This window comes from Anoplolepis gracilipes, chromosome 12 (assembly GCF_047496725.1).
Source record: "Anoplolepis gracilipes chromosome 12, ASM4749672v1, whole genome shotgun sequence".
Classification (NCBI taxonomy): Eukaryota; Metazoa; Arthropoda; class Insecta; order Hymenoptera; family Formicidae; genus Anoplolepis; species Anoplolepis gracilipes.
Window position 1 is genome coordinate 7,482,419 of NC_132981.1, and position 15,585 is coordinate 7,498,003.

The following is a 15,585-nucleotide window of genomic DNA, read 5'->3' on the forward strand; positions in this document are numbered from 1 at the left end:
CTTTCATATCGGATTGCATAAACGTCTTTCGAAGTCGTTACAAGGCCGCTCGCATAGCTCTACAGATGTATTGTTCTCGGATTCTTAGATACGAATACACTCGCCCCGTACGTATGTTACAATTCTCACGAGCGTGGTGTCTCGCCTGTATTTCCTCCAGAAACTTCATCCCCAGACTTTCGCACGTATACGTATCCACTACTCACCACTTACGCGAATACACTCAACAGGTTACTGCGCCCACAGAACTTACTGCTACGGTGTATTCAGCCCGATTTCGTTTTGTTTCTGTAATATACTTCGCGTTTTCTAAAGGTGAACAGGACGATTGGAAAAGTAAAAGTAAATGGAAAAAGTTGGCGCCGACAGAATTAGAGAAAAGCAAAGGATTCACTTCCTGTCCGAGTTAAACGGTCGCCCAAATTAAATAAGAGACTTTTATTAAGCGACAATTTATCGTCGATTCAGAGTAAGTTTCATAATCAGAGTGAGTTTCCGTTTATATGATTGTAAAGAATATTACATAGAAATAAATAATGTTAACAACATAAAGATAACAACATAAAATAAATTACAGAAATAATATTACGTTTTTAGTTGTAATTAACTTTGTAACATGTATGATATTCAAAAAGTAATTTTCATCATTTACAGTACATATAGTATATATTTTTTTCTCCAAATTTCTTATCTATTTTCGTCTCAAATAATTTGCATCTTATAGTTAGCTTCACATTGTTTTCGTACTCCATTCGGCACTAACATAGGATCGTACTATGACTTGATTAACATCGCGAGAGCTGATACTACGCATTTAAATCACAAATGCAAAATTCCGATCGATGACGATAACAACGGATAGAGGAAGACGTCGAAAATGGAGTCAGTAGAGATGGTAATTGAGCATTGGTTACAGATTGCGAAGAGCCATGAGAACGGAATGGTCGGGCGAAGGAAAACCGGGTACAGGATCGAAGATAGAACGGGGCAAAGGTAGAAGAAGAGCGAGTTTCGCATTAGGAGTAATAGGCATTATCTCCATCGATCCTGGCTCACTACCCCGCTTCTACCACCTCGCGCATCACCCACCATCTCCCTAGAGCTGGATGGGTGATTGGTTCGTTCGAGCTAACCGGAGAAAAAACGCATGGGAATTCTACCGGCCATGGGCACGGCGAGCAGCATCCTAATCGCGAAATGCGGGTAGCGGGCTTGAGAAGAATCAAGAGAGACGTATATTATTGGTAAAGCTACACGTGCCTTATTCACAAATGTTACAAACGAGAAATTGATTGTAACAATTATGCTTTTTTTTTTTTTTTAGGAAATAGTCTCTTTTTGTTAATTATCAAAGCTTTAAATAAAACAATTTTAAATAAACATGCAATATCTTTAATAATATTTGTTTCAATAATGTTTCTAATAGTAACTCTCAATAGCATTATTTGTCTGTAATAAATATCTAATGTTATAATGCTAAAATTAAAGTTTCATTAGTTTTGCGAATTACAAATGCAACTCACGTCTAACTTCTACGAATTGATCAAAGCATAGGAAATTCCGAATTCCTCAATTTTACAATTCAACTCGAAAATAGTTTGCGGATCCTGCAATTCCATTCTATCAATAGCAATAATTAATCAGTATAAAAATTAGAGCATGTCGTTAGAATAGAATTTTATAGTCAACACGGAGAACACGGATAATATCGTACCGTAGTTTTTACGGTAGTTTTAGCACTTTTCCATCACTGGAATACCGGTTGCGGTGTTGCAGCAGGTGAAAGAAGGATGACGGTGACTAATTGTCGTAAAGGCGATCATGATATGTCCAGCCTCGTAAATCTGATTGGCTACGCTTACTGATCCCGCTCGCAATCTTGCCAGCAAGATCGCTCGACGCCACACGTACGTCGTTTGGCGCCAAATTCGGGTCGGAATTTTAGATTCATCGAAATCGCCTGCAGTCTTTTTCACAAAGATCGAGAGATATAACGTTACTTGACGAGACGCGTCGTTGAAATAAGGACGGAAGACTATCTAGATGCAATCGCAAGTGTCTTCTGGAGTGGAAACTGCAACTCGCACGAGTTACGCGATCAAGGACGAAAAAATAATACGATAGTATTACAACTCAGGACTGTGCATTGTCGCGAGATGCCGCAGCTTAAAGCATGTATCGAATAATGTAACAATATTATTTTTTACTATTAATAATAAATGTATAAAAATAACACACGTATATATGTATGTATTACAAAAAGAAATTATTTTTCCTGCGATTTATTATATTAATGTCCAACTAAAGCAAGAATAAAAAAAGGTAATTAAACACGAGTATCAATCGCGAGTATAAATCTGGTACACAAGATAGAGAGTTGAATGTGTGGAAATGTAATCTCGTCCTACTTTATCTAAGTCCGACCGATTTAAGTGCAAAAAAGTAATTGGGCGCGATCATGAAGGAAACCGCGCCACACGCACGCGATGCTAAACTGAAGTACAAGAACGGCAATGAGAGTAAAAGAGCGGACTAGTAAGAGGGAAAATCTAGAAAATGACGACTGAGTGCATCACACGGTGGAAGTCATATTTACTTGTGTGGCATACAGTTCACTCTGCAGTTCCAGGGAAAGGCAGAAGAGAGTTAGATAGGTAATACGATGCGCCAGCAGCATCCCTTATCCAAAGGCAACCCGTTCTGTCTTTCCTCTCCTTTCCTTCTATTCCTCTGTTCTTTCTTCTCGACGGATCCGGTACTCTCCGATAAGTAAGTCTCTATCAAGATTATCTAGAGAATTCTGCTAGATTATTACAGCGTTTGGGATATGGCAGTCCCAATCTAATAACCGAATTGTTCTCTCAAATTCATTTTCGCGAAAGAGGTTGGTCGCTAACCCGCGTCACCTTTCATCCGGTTTAGCCGAATTTCCATTGCTTCCATCTCGCGTAGTAAAGCCTCTACATGCATTTATATTAAATCCATTTCGAATTAATACGTCGAGATTCATAAATAGTTTGGAAGTTTCTAAACTCTTAGAAACAGTTGTCGAGGGGGCTCTGAAGGTGTAATATATATAACATAGTTGGCTTGAATTCGCTGCTATCATAATTAAATGGCAAACGAACTTACGCGTTTCCGAAGCTTCCATGAAATTTTAGGTGGAATAATATAGAACTCGTAAATAGTTCGGATATCTTCTCTACGTTGTAGATGCTCATTGAGAATCTGTATGTCTCTTTCAAGAATTGTGCGGAGTAAATTACGCTTCCAAACAACAGATACGCGAGTAACTTCGTCTGTGAGAATGAGATCTTATTAGTGAAGTAAGAGCGCACTTCTTCGTCCAACAGCTTCAAGAATCGTCGGTGTAGTCATGAGAGGAAAACGCGACATATATTCTAACTACAAGGTAGCGACGTAAAATTTTTAATAGGAACGCGGAAAGTGTGTACCTACAATCCAGAACATTATACGTATAACGAGTAAGAGGTGTTAGTCTCGCACGAAGAAAATTCTACCATAATGCAATAGTAAAGATAGCATCCTCTCTCTAAAAAGGTAACAAATACGCAAATAAACTTTGCTCGTTAACCTATCGGACTTCGATAGACTTGGACGATCTTCGTTTAATTTGGTTGCGTGCATCAGATAAAAATGCTGTATTTTGCGGATGATCGCGAAAAAGTCTCCATCCCCCGGGAGACGCAGTTTGGCTAATTGCAAGAGATGATATAGATATAATGACGTGTACTTTTCTCGAAAGTTAGAAATTCGCAAACTTTACGGAAATAATCTGTTATAAAGTGTTTTTCCTGTATGTTATAATTGAACAGCGTTATGTATCATTTCAATTCGTAGACACATTATTTTTAGAAAAATTAAAGTAAAATGCAATCTCCAAAATTAACTTTCATTTAATTAATAAATAATATTGTTTATATCATTTACTCACAATCTAGATGCATGGTGATTTTTCACATAATGCAAAAATATAAATTCGCGTATTTTTACAGAAACAAAAATGCTTATTTAGTGTGCGACTAAGTAATATGTTTAATTAACCTACCTAAAATAATCCCCCTGAATGAATCCGTTTACAGGATCTTTCTAAGAACATATTTGCAACAAGCATTGTATTAAAGTCTAAACCACAAGGTACGTCGTGGTTTTAAAGCACCTACTGGATAATTCAAACTATTTCAAAACTTTCAACGCGCTTGCTGCTTTAGTCCTTCACAGTTGAAGAAGAATATGTCAATACTTTTATACTTTTAACCTTGATCTCTTATATGATATCATTAAACATATCATTAAACATTATAATAAGAAAGATTTGTGGGACACGTTATTTTTCCACACACGCATATATATATATATTAGATTTTATAATGATTTTATTGTAAATATATATTAAGCATTATATTTTACTTCGAAATTATCATGTATATATAATTTTATTTTTAACGAGTAACGTTTCCATCGCGCATTGTCGTAATAAAAAGCTGTGTCCTCGGAGAAGCATAACTTTTCTTTTATTCCGTCTGTCTTACAAGTATGCAAAAAAATTAAATTTCCTGTCCCATATATACACGTCCCGGTACACGTTATTGTTTTCACTCGCGACATGTAACATTGGTAACGCGTTAGGTGAATGTGCTATAATATTAAGTGGTATCTTATGTAATACCTACCTACCTATCTTCAAACGTCGAGCACTTCGTGTCACATCGTCCCCTCATTTCGTGCTCTTCCTTCCTGCTGTTACTTCCACCGTATTCTTTATCCTCGTCCGTAGAACGTAATTCAATTCGTCGAGCGGAGCGGAGGCATCAAAATATTAACATATTGATCAGCCTATCGCGTCCCGCTCTCTTAAATCCACGAGCGTAAAACGCACTTAATGCGAGCAACCACTTTGGTTGTTACTACAGCGAATGCAATATCCGTCGCTCCTAGTAAGCGTCCATGTTGTATTCGTTATCTGACAAGTTTTTACAACATGCATAAAGAAGGCGCCGTCGTGCACGCAGGTTCTTCGTTCTTCGTTTATAAACGAGACGGGCATACGAAAGTGGTGACAATACCGTATACTGCATGAATAGATATATTGTGTAACGTACACTTCTGGTAACCCTGTAATGTGCGCAACTCTGTTATATTCTGCATAAATAATGTTGTGTACCGCGTGTGTTGAAAGAATTCTACGGACACCCGGTGGTTTCAGTTTCATAGCGAGCGTAAAAAAGAATTGAAACGTCATTCGAGTTGAGTAAAATAAATTACGTGCCGGTTATAGAGTGTACATAGACCCTCAATATTGCGTGTCACGATGCTTTTACCGAGTTTATATTGCTTTATATATTTAGGGAACGAGAGGGAAAGACCGTTAAGACAAAATAAAATCTAAGGGAAAAGTATACAAGTTTCACAGGTTAATATATATTTAAGATGTTTAATAATATAACAAAAAAATCATTTATTTTTATCGTGATATTTATGTATGTGGATAGAAAAAAAAAACTGCATGTCTCTTTAAACGATTTCGCACCGAAGCAATTATGACAAAGGGGAAATATCTCTAAAATCCCTCTGTGAAATAGCTTCAATGAGGGGATGCGACGCATACGATAATAATGAATTTTCAAATATCGGCACGTGAACGTGCCTAATGATGGCGCGTTTTAGTGCGGGGACAACGAGCTTTGAAGAGGTACATACGTTATCCATGTGCTCGCCCTTTCAAACAACCCTTGAACGACACGCGACCTCCCGATTAAAGCAAATTTTACGCTACAGATAGTTTCCGTGCTTGTGATATTTCTCGGCTGTTCGCAGCCGCAATAGATAGGATCTACAGAGCATTTCGTGTGTAATCAAAGTTTTCGTTAAATCGAAAATCACAGTTTAAATTACACACGCACACATTTCTTAAATTGTATTATTCTGAGAACATTTCTTTAGAATAAATAAAAATATCGCATAGAAATATTAAATAGATAGATATACGTAGTATTAGAAGAGGAAACGGTTCAATAATGCTCAAGTTAAACTAAAATGGAATTAATATTGACTTAATGTCACTTGTTTTTATGACAAAATAATTCAGGTGTATTTAACGATGCTTTCGACGCAAATTAAATGATGAATATGGATAAAACACTTATCAATAATAATAAATTATCAATTAACGTCAATTAAAACAACTCATGTAGATCATCGTCAATTTTTAAATACTCTAAATGATATAGAATATAAATATGTTATTCGTGTAGATGTAAATATGTTCATATTTTTTTTCAATGCTGTTTTTTGTGCGAGAGAAATTTAGAGAGAGAGAGAGAGAGAGAGAGAGAGAGAGAGAGAGAGAGAGAGAGAGAGAGAGAGAGAGAGAGAGAGAGAGAGAGAGAAAGAGAGAAAGATTTCTAAGTTTTTTAATACATTTATGATTTATATTACTTTATACTTATTAAATAATATTTAAAATAAAATTCATCAACAATATATTCTGCTTTATAAATGCAAATTATTTCAAGATTATAATTCTGCAAGACTAAAAATAATTGGAAGGATTATATACTAGTTCAATATGTTTGCTTCATAAATCAAAGCATTCTGCCGTTATTATTACAGTACATCACTTGGTCACTCGGGCAGTCGATTCGATGGCATGTCGAACCAAACGATTTACGGTAGGTCGTGCATCTCGAGGCGCGAGAACTCGACCCGGTCGGCGAACACGACTTCCGCATCCGGCTTATAGCTGCTGCTTTATAGGGTAGGTAGGTGTACGAGGGAATGCTCTAGTCACCCAGCCAACCAACGCCGCGCCAGTTAACCAGTCAACCAGTCAGCCAGCTAGCTAGCCAAGTACCGACATACTGTAAATGCTATACCAGTTTGACGCCTGCTGATCAATGAAGCATCTACTGTTAAAGGAGAAAAACATAAGAAAGAACTTACTAGTCATAGCTTTTACATAATATTCTCTAACCGATATAACTAGCACGCCGACTTGAGCAATGCGTTTCTTCTTAGTAGGAAGGCTAGAGATCAAATGGAGAGCGAGATTCATAAACTGTTTATCGAACAACAAAAGTGAACACAATATATATATATATATATATATACCGTTCTGTCTAAATTTATAAATGTTTTTGCCTTAAAATATGTTTCAAAATAATGTTTCAGAAATTGTACAATGATTCTAAAAGGTATTTTATTAGTGAATTTTTTTTTAAACGTAGAGAAGAAGATTGTATACTATTTTTAAACGAAGCATAATCTTCATGGATATTATATTTTGATTTATTATTGTTAGTCAGAAATTTAATTCTCAAACATTAAATATAATTGCGACAAATAAAAAATAATGACTCTTTTTCAAAAATTAAGAAAAAATTGAATCTGCCGTATTTGATTATTAATTGATATAAAAAAAAATTCTAAAGCACATTCTTTATATAGATAATTATTATATCATGTTTAAATTTTATATAATATTACACAAATAAAGTTAGCGAGGCAATCACGAACAATAGCAAATAAATATCACTTGCGTGATCATTTTCCGTTCAATATAATGCGCATTTAGCGTCGATCGAATTTTGTATACCTTTTTTCTCAGGATCGTCTTTTGCGGGTAAGTCTCCTTGATGCCAAATTTTAGATTTATCCCTCGATGAAAGAGGGTCAGATTTTGCTCCGGTATTCGAGGCAATCGGCCAAGTTGCACGCAAACCCATGCGGTTTTCCACGTGTATAGTACGAGACTTCACGCTGTAACGGACGGTAGAGAAAGGAGAGAATTTCGGCGAAGATTCCGATTCATACTTCGTCTACTTCCGCGATGGTATGCTTCTTCTATGTATCCTAGCGTCGCCAGTATTGCCGCCCTCGTTCCCTTGGGAGCCGTATACGTAGGTATCGTCGAATATTTCGAACTCTTTGTCCGCGACAATATCTTTCCTCTTCTCTCTTTTTCTCTCACCCTCTCACCCTCTCTCGTCCTCGTTCTCTCAATCTCCCTCTCTATACATATATAGTGCGCCATTTGAGGGTGCAAGGGAGTAGTGTACGAGTCCGCTTGATATTACCGCGTTGGGTTTTTATGGGAAAATGGGTTCTAAGCACCGACGGCGGACTCGTTCCCGGCTAAAACAATATCATTTCATCCCACGGTACCTTCCCCCGTACCTCCCGTCCGGATCACTTGTTTGGCCGCGACAGGTACTGCCTCGACTTTTCGCATCGCATCCCATCGGACTACGACCAGCAGCTATTCGGTCCTCTGGGTCACGACCATACTAGAATCCGTACGACTGAGCGTAGAGCAGTGCGGTAGCATGGGCAGTAGTCGCAGCCATACCCCTTCGTCTCCATCAAGTTTAACTTGGCGCAGCGAATTTCCAAGTACCGTTTTACGAGTTTTCGTTGCCACTGGGAATAGACGGATCAGTCGTTACGCCGCTCGGCAAATGTTATTCCCGAAGTGAGTACCCCGTGGTATGCTTTCCCGGCCATCTCCACGGAGAAGGACTGATAATCAATTTTGCAACGCGATTCCAATTCGTTTGCGACGCATTTGGGGCTACGAAAATGTCGTTAGCCAACTGCCTCTCACCCTCATTCTATTACGAACGGAAGTTTTTCCGTTTCTCTTTAAATCGTCCAGATTTTCGCGATATCCTGATAAATTATCTACGTATATTTTTCAATAATTATGAAAAAATAATGAATCTCGAAAGAAATAAGTTTGTGATTTATATGTGTGTCTTATTATTTCGATATATATATATGTATATCGATCTTGTCTTTGTCGTACACTTGGTTGGTATAAAGGAACGTATACCGGAAGAAATAGAAATTTTCTTCTACAATTTGTAAATGTCACGTGCAATACATATGTATAAATTCATACGGTATGTAAAACGCGTATTCTATTTAGCGATAAGTTTCAAATAAGAGTTATCGCTACAAAATCCAATGTTAGGTTTATAGCAAACTGTTACTACAATTTGCATATTTATCATGTCGAGTTTGGAATCGGAAAATACCCATTTCTATGCCCAACTCAGCAGAAAATGAAGTATGACTCTGGTATTTTCGAGAAAGGATACTTGAGGAGGTCGGTTTTTCCTTAATGTACGCGCAAAAAGACAACGCGCGCTTGAAAAGTAGCTGATATTTCAAAGTAGTGCCAAATAGAAACGTCATCCATTTGAATAGAGAGAGATTCTACTATTATAAATTTATTAAAATATCGACATTTACCAAATCGTGACCTAAATTTTAAAAAATAAAGTATTAACAATTTAAATAAAATATGTGTTGTTTATGGACAAAAAAATTTGTTGAATTTAAGAGATTTCAAATTTGATAACTACATACTTTTTTAGTTATATATAACTATTTTACTTTACAAGACTTACATTTTTTTTAAATAATGTAAATAAAATATTTTATTAACGTAAGTTGTTCATTGCACACAAATATACATTTTACGTATCTAAACAAATACAATATAAATATGTAAAACATTTGAAATATATGTAAATAACTAGATTATTGTCAAATTTAAATTCACTTGTGCAACAACTATACATATATAAATGTAATAAAAACATTTGACAATGGTTAATTCAAGCTTGATGAAAGAATATCAATATAAGCTTTCGTCTAGAAAATTATTTTTGTTTTAGTTCAATTTTCATGAATGAGAATAGCTTTATTGCAGCTTTGTTTCAATAATGTTTCGTTGTAATTTTACGTCTCAATTGTTTCCAACGTCTTCATTTCGCTTCAAAATAGAGCACAATAACAGTTCACCCCAGGATTATTAATAAACATCTAAACTCATAATAGAAAAGATATTCTATTATGACTCTTCTCACTATACTGCAAGAGTAGCCGACGCAGATAATACCGCTGGTAAATGAAAGACGGAGGTGTAGACAAGAGAAAGCTTATACTAATGCTTTCGTCGTTTGAGCTTTCTGCAACTCTCGTTATTGATTTAACGCAAATGAAAGAAACTCAAGTTTCTATATGCTGTCATCGTTTTCATGCTTCATTAATAAATTTGGTATTAAAAATAAATTATTCCACGTGCACCTAAAGTACATGTGCAAAGAAGATTCTAATTATCAAAATTATGGAAGTCTCTCTCTCTCTCTCTCTCTCTCTCTCTCTCTCTCTCTCTCTCTCTCTCTCTCTCTCTCCCTCTTTCGCTTTACATATTTAAAAAGATTAATTTAATTTACTTAATTTAGTTTTACATATATGTAAAAACATTTGGAAATGCTATTAATTTATTTAATACAAATTTATGTATGTGTATTTACACATTTTATGCAAAAATAATTTTTACTTAGTAATGAACGTGCATTCGATTTGCATTGCTTCAATATGTAAGGATGTATTATTTTCAGTTTTGAAGTGAAAGTATTATTTGTGATCCGGAAGAAATATTTTTTCTTGAGTTACGAGATTATCGTGGCGATTCTTTACCTGAGGCTATAGTTTGTAGCTATGTGGCTGTGATATTTTTAGATCTCAACATGATAATGTTCAAGGTCGACTTCCCCATGATCAATGCAACTACTAAGCTTTGAATTGTATTAAATGTAACCAATATATGGCAATAGTAACAACAGATAATAGCGCATTATGGCTGAAATAATATTTGCCTAAAATTTTTGTTGTGAAAACAGCATTCACGAAATATGAGACTGTATAATAATTTAAGTTATCAAAAGTTTACTGTGCAAACTAGTACGCCTTTGGCTTCTATTCTTGGGAATGACTAACATGCATGCAAACAATAAAAAACCTTCCATACAAAAATGGATATACATTTTATAGCCAGCATACATTAAACTTTTTAATAATCTTGTTATTTAGATACATAAATGAATAATTAATATTATTAATATACATACAAAAAGTATTTTTTTAATTATTAATGCATAATAGACGTAAACAAACATAAATTTATTTTTGAGTAAAATATCATGTGTGTAGAGAAGAAAAAATTTTTTAAATTATCAAGTTTTGCTAATTTTCTGCGCATTTTCGCGATATATTTCGCGGCGTAATAATACTTTTTAGATCTAATTAATTTATTGATTGGACAATGTTGTGTCGGATATCAACTATATTAATAATTTAAGAAATTTATAATATCATGAGGAGTTTGTGTTATATACGATATTTAAAAATGGAACATATTGTTCGTGTCCAAACGGTATTATGAAATATTTCTACGATTATTTAAATGTATAATCCTTGGTGGTATAATAAAGTGGCCTCAGAGAAAAAGAATATTTTTAATAATTCACGTACGCTTTGATCTACCTATTTCAATCCCCGACTAAGTACTACAAACAACATTACATTATGTTAAAACATTTATGCATTTGCGGTCAGTTATATGTCGACGATAGATAAACAAGACATAGATAAACAACTCAGAATAATACCATAAAGTAAAATACTCGGAATTAGTAATGTTTGTAACAAAAAGAATAATTCAATTTTTTGACATAATTAACGAAATATTTAATTTAATGTTTCTTTATGTTTGTATTATTTACATTACGTTTAACAATAATAATTTTTTCACATATAATGTAAATACTCGTAACATATTTATCATAAAATCTGTTTTCTATAAGACTTATAATAATTAGTCTAGTTTTTGCAATATCATGTTGATAGATGATTTATTTTTTTACAATATGCAACACAAAAGCTGTTTTCTTAAACTTTTTCAAATTTAATCCAATAAACAATTATCCTTATTGAAATATGTATATAATTCATCCATGCATAATTCATCCGTACAATTTAATCTTTAATATAATAAAATTTAGTAAAATTTAGTTAGTAATCTATACTCTTCTCAGCATACAGGTATAATGTATATTATTCATAACGCGTTCATTATCTCTAGAATTAAGGATGCTCTATGCGAGATCGAAATAAACTGAAACAAGATCGTAATCAAAGGCAGGCGTGGAAAACGCGGAAACTTAAGCGCAGCCGAATAAAGTGGCCCCGTAGTGGGTAGTTGGCAAGGGGCCGTGCGGGTGGATGGCGCAGAGAGGGAGAAGGAGGGGGGACGAGGATGAATATAGAAAGGAGGGTTGGTAACCGCCCCTGTAAGGTACATACGTGGCATTGAGCGCCGCGGATGGTGGTGGCGCGGGCTGGCGCGCCAACTAAAATTGAATCTGCGAACGAAACTTCGGTAACCTCGTCAGGAAACCGAAGCTAAAGCCATCCATCGCCCGCGCTTTCGTTGCCGGCCCCGTTTGCCGTCGGCGAAACCATCGTCGACTTCCGTTTTATCTGGAAGAATTGTTCCGTTTTTTGTTACCTACTCGTTTGACACTTTTTTTCCCATTCGTGAACCCCCAGACGCGCTGGCGATATATATTCTCAAACGTTCGTCGAAGATATCTAGCTACGTCTACTCATGTCTCGTTAAATTAGTTTGGGATACTGGGACGTGTGATGAGATTCAATTCATGTTTGACATAGGTCAATTCATTGATTGTCACGGCAACAGAGTCCGATAATCTTATCACTAAATCCGCAGAAAAATTTTGCAAGTGATATAAGTGGTTTAAAATATTTTGAAACTCAATAAAGTATGCTGAATTTCAATAAAATATATGCTGTTTATATATTTTGTTAAGGTTTTAAAGATTAGCTTGGTTATTTTCTAAATACAGAATCTGATCGCTCTTTGCTAAAAATAAACAAAATAATTTTAGATACTACAACTGTTTATTTTTTTGTCTCAGTGCGTTTATTTTACTAAAAAACGCGGATAAATAAACTGATAATGTAACAAATACAGCATTGTATAAAGTTTACGATAGATTCTTGTTACTTCAAAAATATTTTTCCGCAAACATTTGTGACATGATCATCTCTTTCTGAAATAATATTTTACGATGCAAATCGACGATAAGAAAGCCTGAACCTTTGCGCAATTCAATTTATGGACTAGGTCGTTCGCGAATTGCGTTTAAACGAATTTCACGTACTAATGGCCGCCTCCTTGCTATTACAGTATATCGAGCAGACAAACAACTTTACGAGCACTTACCCTTTAGGTGCTAGGGATCTATATGTGGAAGTGTGCATCCACCAGTTTCCAGAGGGTTCAGAAAAATCATTGTCCCAGAAAAGCCTTCCGATACGGAGCGAGCGGAGAAACTGACGTTACCGTGCATACATATCGAATAACGACATTGATGTAATTTATATAAATATTTTCGCCAATTTTTTCGATTATCTTACGTGTGTCTGTATTATTATTATAATATTTAATTTTTTCATGTAATAATTATCACATATATATTATAATTATATTTATGTACGATAAATATGATAGATATATATAATATGCTATTATAATATTATTTTAATCCGAAAATATAAGTATAAAATTTTTTATTAAAAAATTATATAAAAAAGATCTAATTACATTCTTCAGTAATATATTCATAAATATTTTTAAACTATTATTACATGCAAAAATAAGATCCTTTCATAAACTACGGAATGACGTGTTTGTTAAATTCATCGTAAAGATAAAGACATCGTTAAATGTAATTTGCATTTACATAATCAAAGAGCCTTAGCTACTTTGCAGGAGTTTGCGATGAGAAACCATTGACACGGCGACCATTAACATTACGTTGCACCATGTGACTCGCGGCATGCCGAGGTACAATGTAGTACCACCTGACGCAAAACCCATCATTTATAACGTAGTTTTCAGATTGTCTAGATTAATCGTTCTAAAATTATGTCAAAAGTTTCATTTGCAAGCCATATATTAGAATAATACATACTGATATCATTTCACACATGTAGTATTATTACATGTCATATGATATAGATAATTAGAAAAACGTGGCTTTATCGATTCTTATTTTACGTCATTTTAGTAAGTCTACTAAACAAACTAACTCGAAATATTATATATATTGAAATCATTGTAAGAGATTTACAAAATTTGTGTTATAATATTTGCTACAAGGGATATACTTTTATTATTTTGTAAACATCGCCTGCTATACAATATTCCCTTGTCGTCAATTGTTAACTTTAGTAAAAGTAAATCATGTCTGGAGTTCGAAAAGCTATTGCTACGAAACGGATCTTAATTTAGTTAAACTGGAAAATTCAATTGTGCTTCTTTTCAATTCTCTTTGTTATTTAATACAATTTTATCGTCGGTTGTAAATAAGGACGGTCTTGCAGCCCAGTTCAAGTATGAAACGCGCCATTTATAAGTTACCGTCTAACATTAAGTACAATTGGAATTTGCATTTTGTAAAGGAACTATGACAATGGACAAGAGATAGAGAGAGATAGAGAGAGAGAGAGAGAGAGAGAGAGAGAGAGAGAGAGAGAGAGAGAGAGAGAGAGAGAGAGAGAGAGAGAGAGAGAGAGAGAGAGTTGGTAACAGTTAAGGAAGAGGAAGGTATTCGAGAACCGGGTCCTTTGGAATCCGCTTTCGGTTGTTTCGTTCGACAATTAGCGCGATTGATCTTCTTGAAGAACAGGGCGAAATTCGAATTTGCCGCACGGGAGGGAAATGTCGTGATGTCTGCCGGTCTTCGATAAATTCAACGCGTCCACCCCCGTAGCCAACGCTACGCATACTACGCGGGGCGAAGTATACGACGAAGAGGATGAGGACGAGGACGAGGGCGATGCGGCCTCCGGCGTGTTCGCCTCCACGCGGACTCGCGTCCTTGTTACGCTTCCACAACACGTAGGTTCGTGATGTAACGGTAACTACTGCTAGTACGTGCTAAGTGTGCGCGGCTAGGGATTGCCCTATTGGCAGCTGTACGTATTCCGCTCTTAGGATTACGTACACGTATGCAAACATAGCCGCGCGCGGAAACGTGTACCGCTGTGCTTCGCCGATATGTATTATCGCGACTTTCCGCGCCGAAGAGCCGAACGCGAAAGATGTTATCCGGGTGCGCGCAAATCGGGGCCGATCGTTTCCGCTCGTGCGGTCGACCCTTGCCCTCGCAGGTTTTTACTTGAGTGGAGAAAAATTCTGGAGCTTGAGCGTCATTTGAGTAACGTTTACGGCCCTCTGGAGCGGCGCCAAGGCTTTTCCCTCGGATTTCGACGCGCCCGGTTTTAATAGCAATTATGCATTTTTAATCGGCGGATAATCGTGGGATTTGAATGCTCGTGACGCGGTTATTACCGACAGATGTTGTCGCAACGCTATCCCTAGGACAAATTAACGGGCAAGCTAGCCGATGGCTAGGAACGCGCGCCGAGAAGAGAAATTCACTTTTTTAAATGCTGAAATCAATCACAAAGTTGTTGTAAAATAGTTTGGATCGTTAACTGATAAATTGCAACGCGCATTTGAATTTCAATGCGGGAGACAGGCGACCGTGCTGGATCTTGTTCCTCCGCCACCCTCATCCCTTACCCACCGCGAGAGAAGTTAGCACTTCTTTTATGAGCGTCGAAACTGAAGCGCGAAATGGTCGTAGTTTCATGGAAAAGTGTGTCATGGCAATTATGTATCGA

General features: G+C 36.0%; 1 protein-coding gene and 1 long non-coding RNA gene across 8 annotated transcripts in view; one reads left to right on the plus strand and one right to left on the minus strand.

The window, feature by feature from the left end:
- LOC140672173 (uncharacterized) overlaps positions 1–1,232 on the plus strand; it is a 166,678-nt gene extending 165,446 nt beyond the window's left edge. For both annotated transcript variants that reach the window (XR_012047842.1, XR_012047844.1), the window contains one exon: positions 917–1,232. This is a non-coding gene — a long non-coding RNA (uncharacterized lncRNA). The remainder of the gene's footprint in view (positions 1–916) is intronic.
- LOC140672167 (nucleolysin TIAR) overlaps positions 1–15,585 on the minus strand; it is a 411,431-nt gene that overhangs the window by 147,117 nt on the left and 248,729 nt on the right. The gene's annotated exons all lie outside the window — the stretch shown is intronic.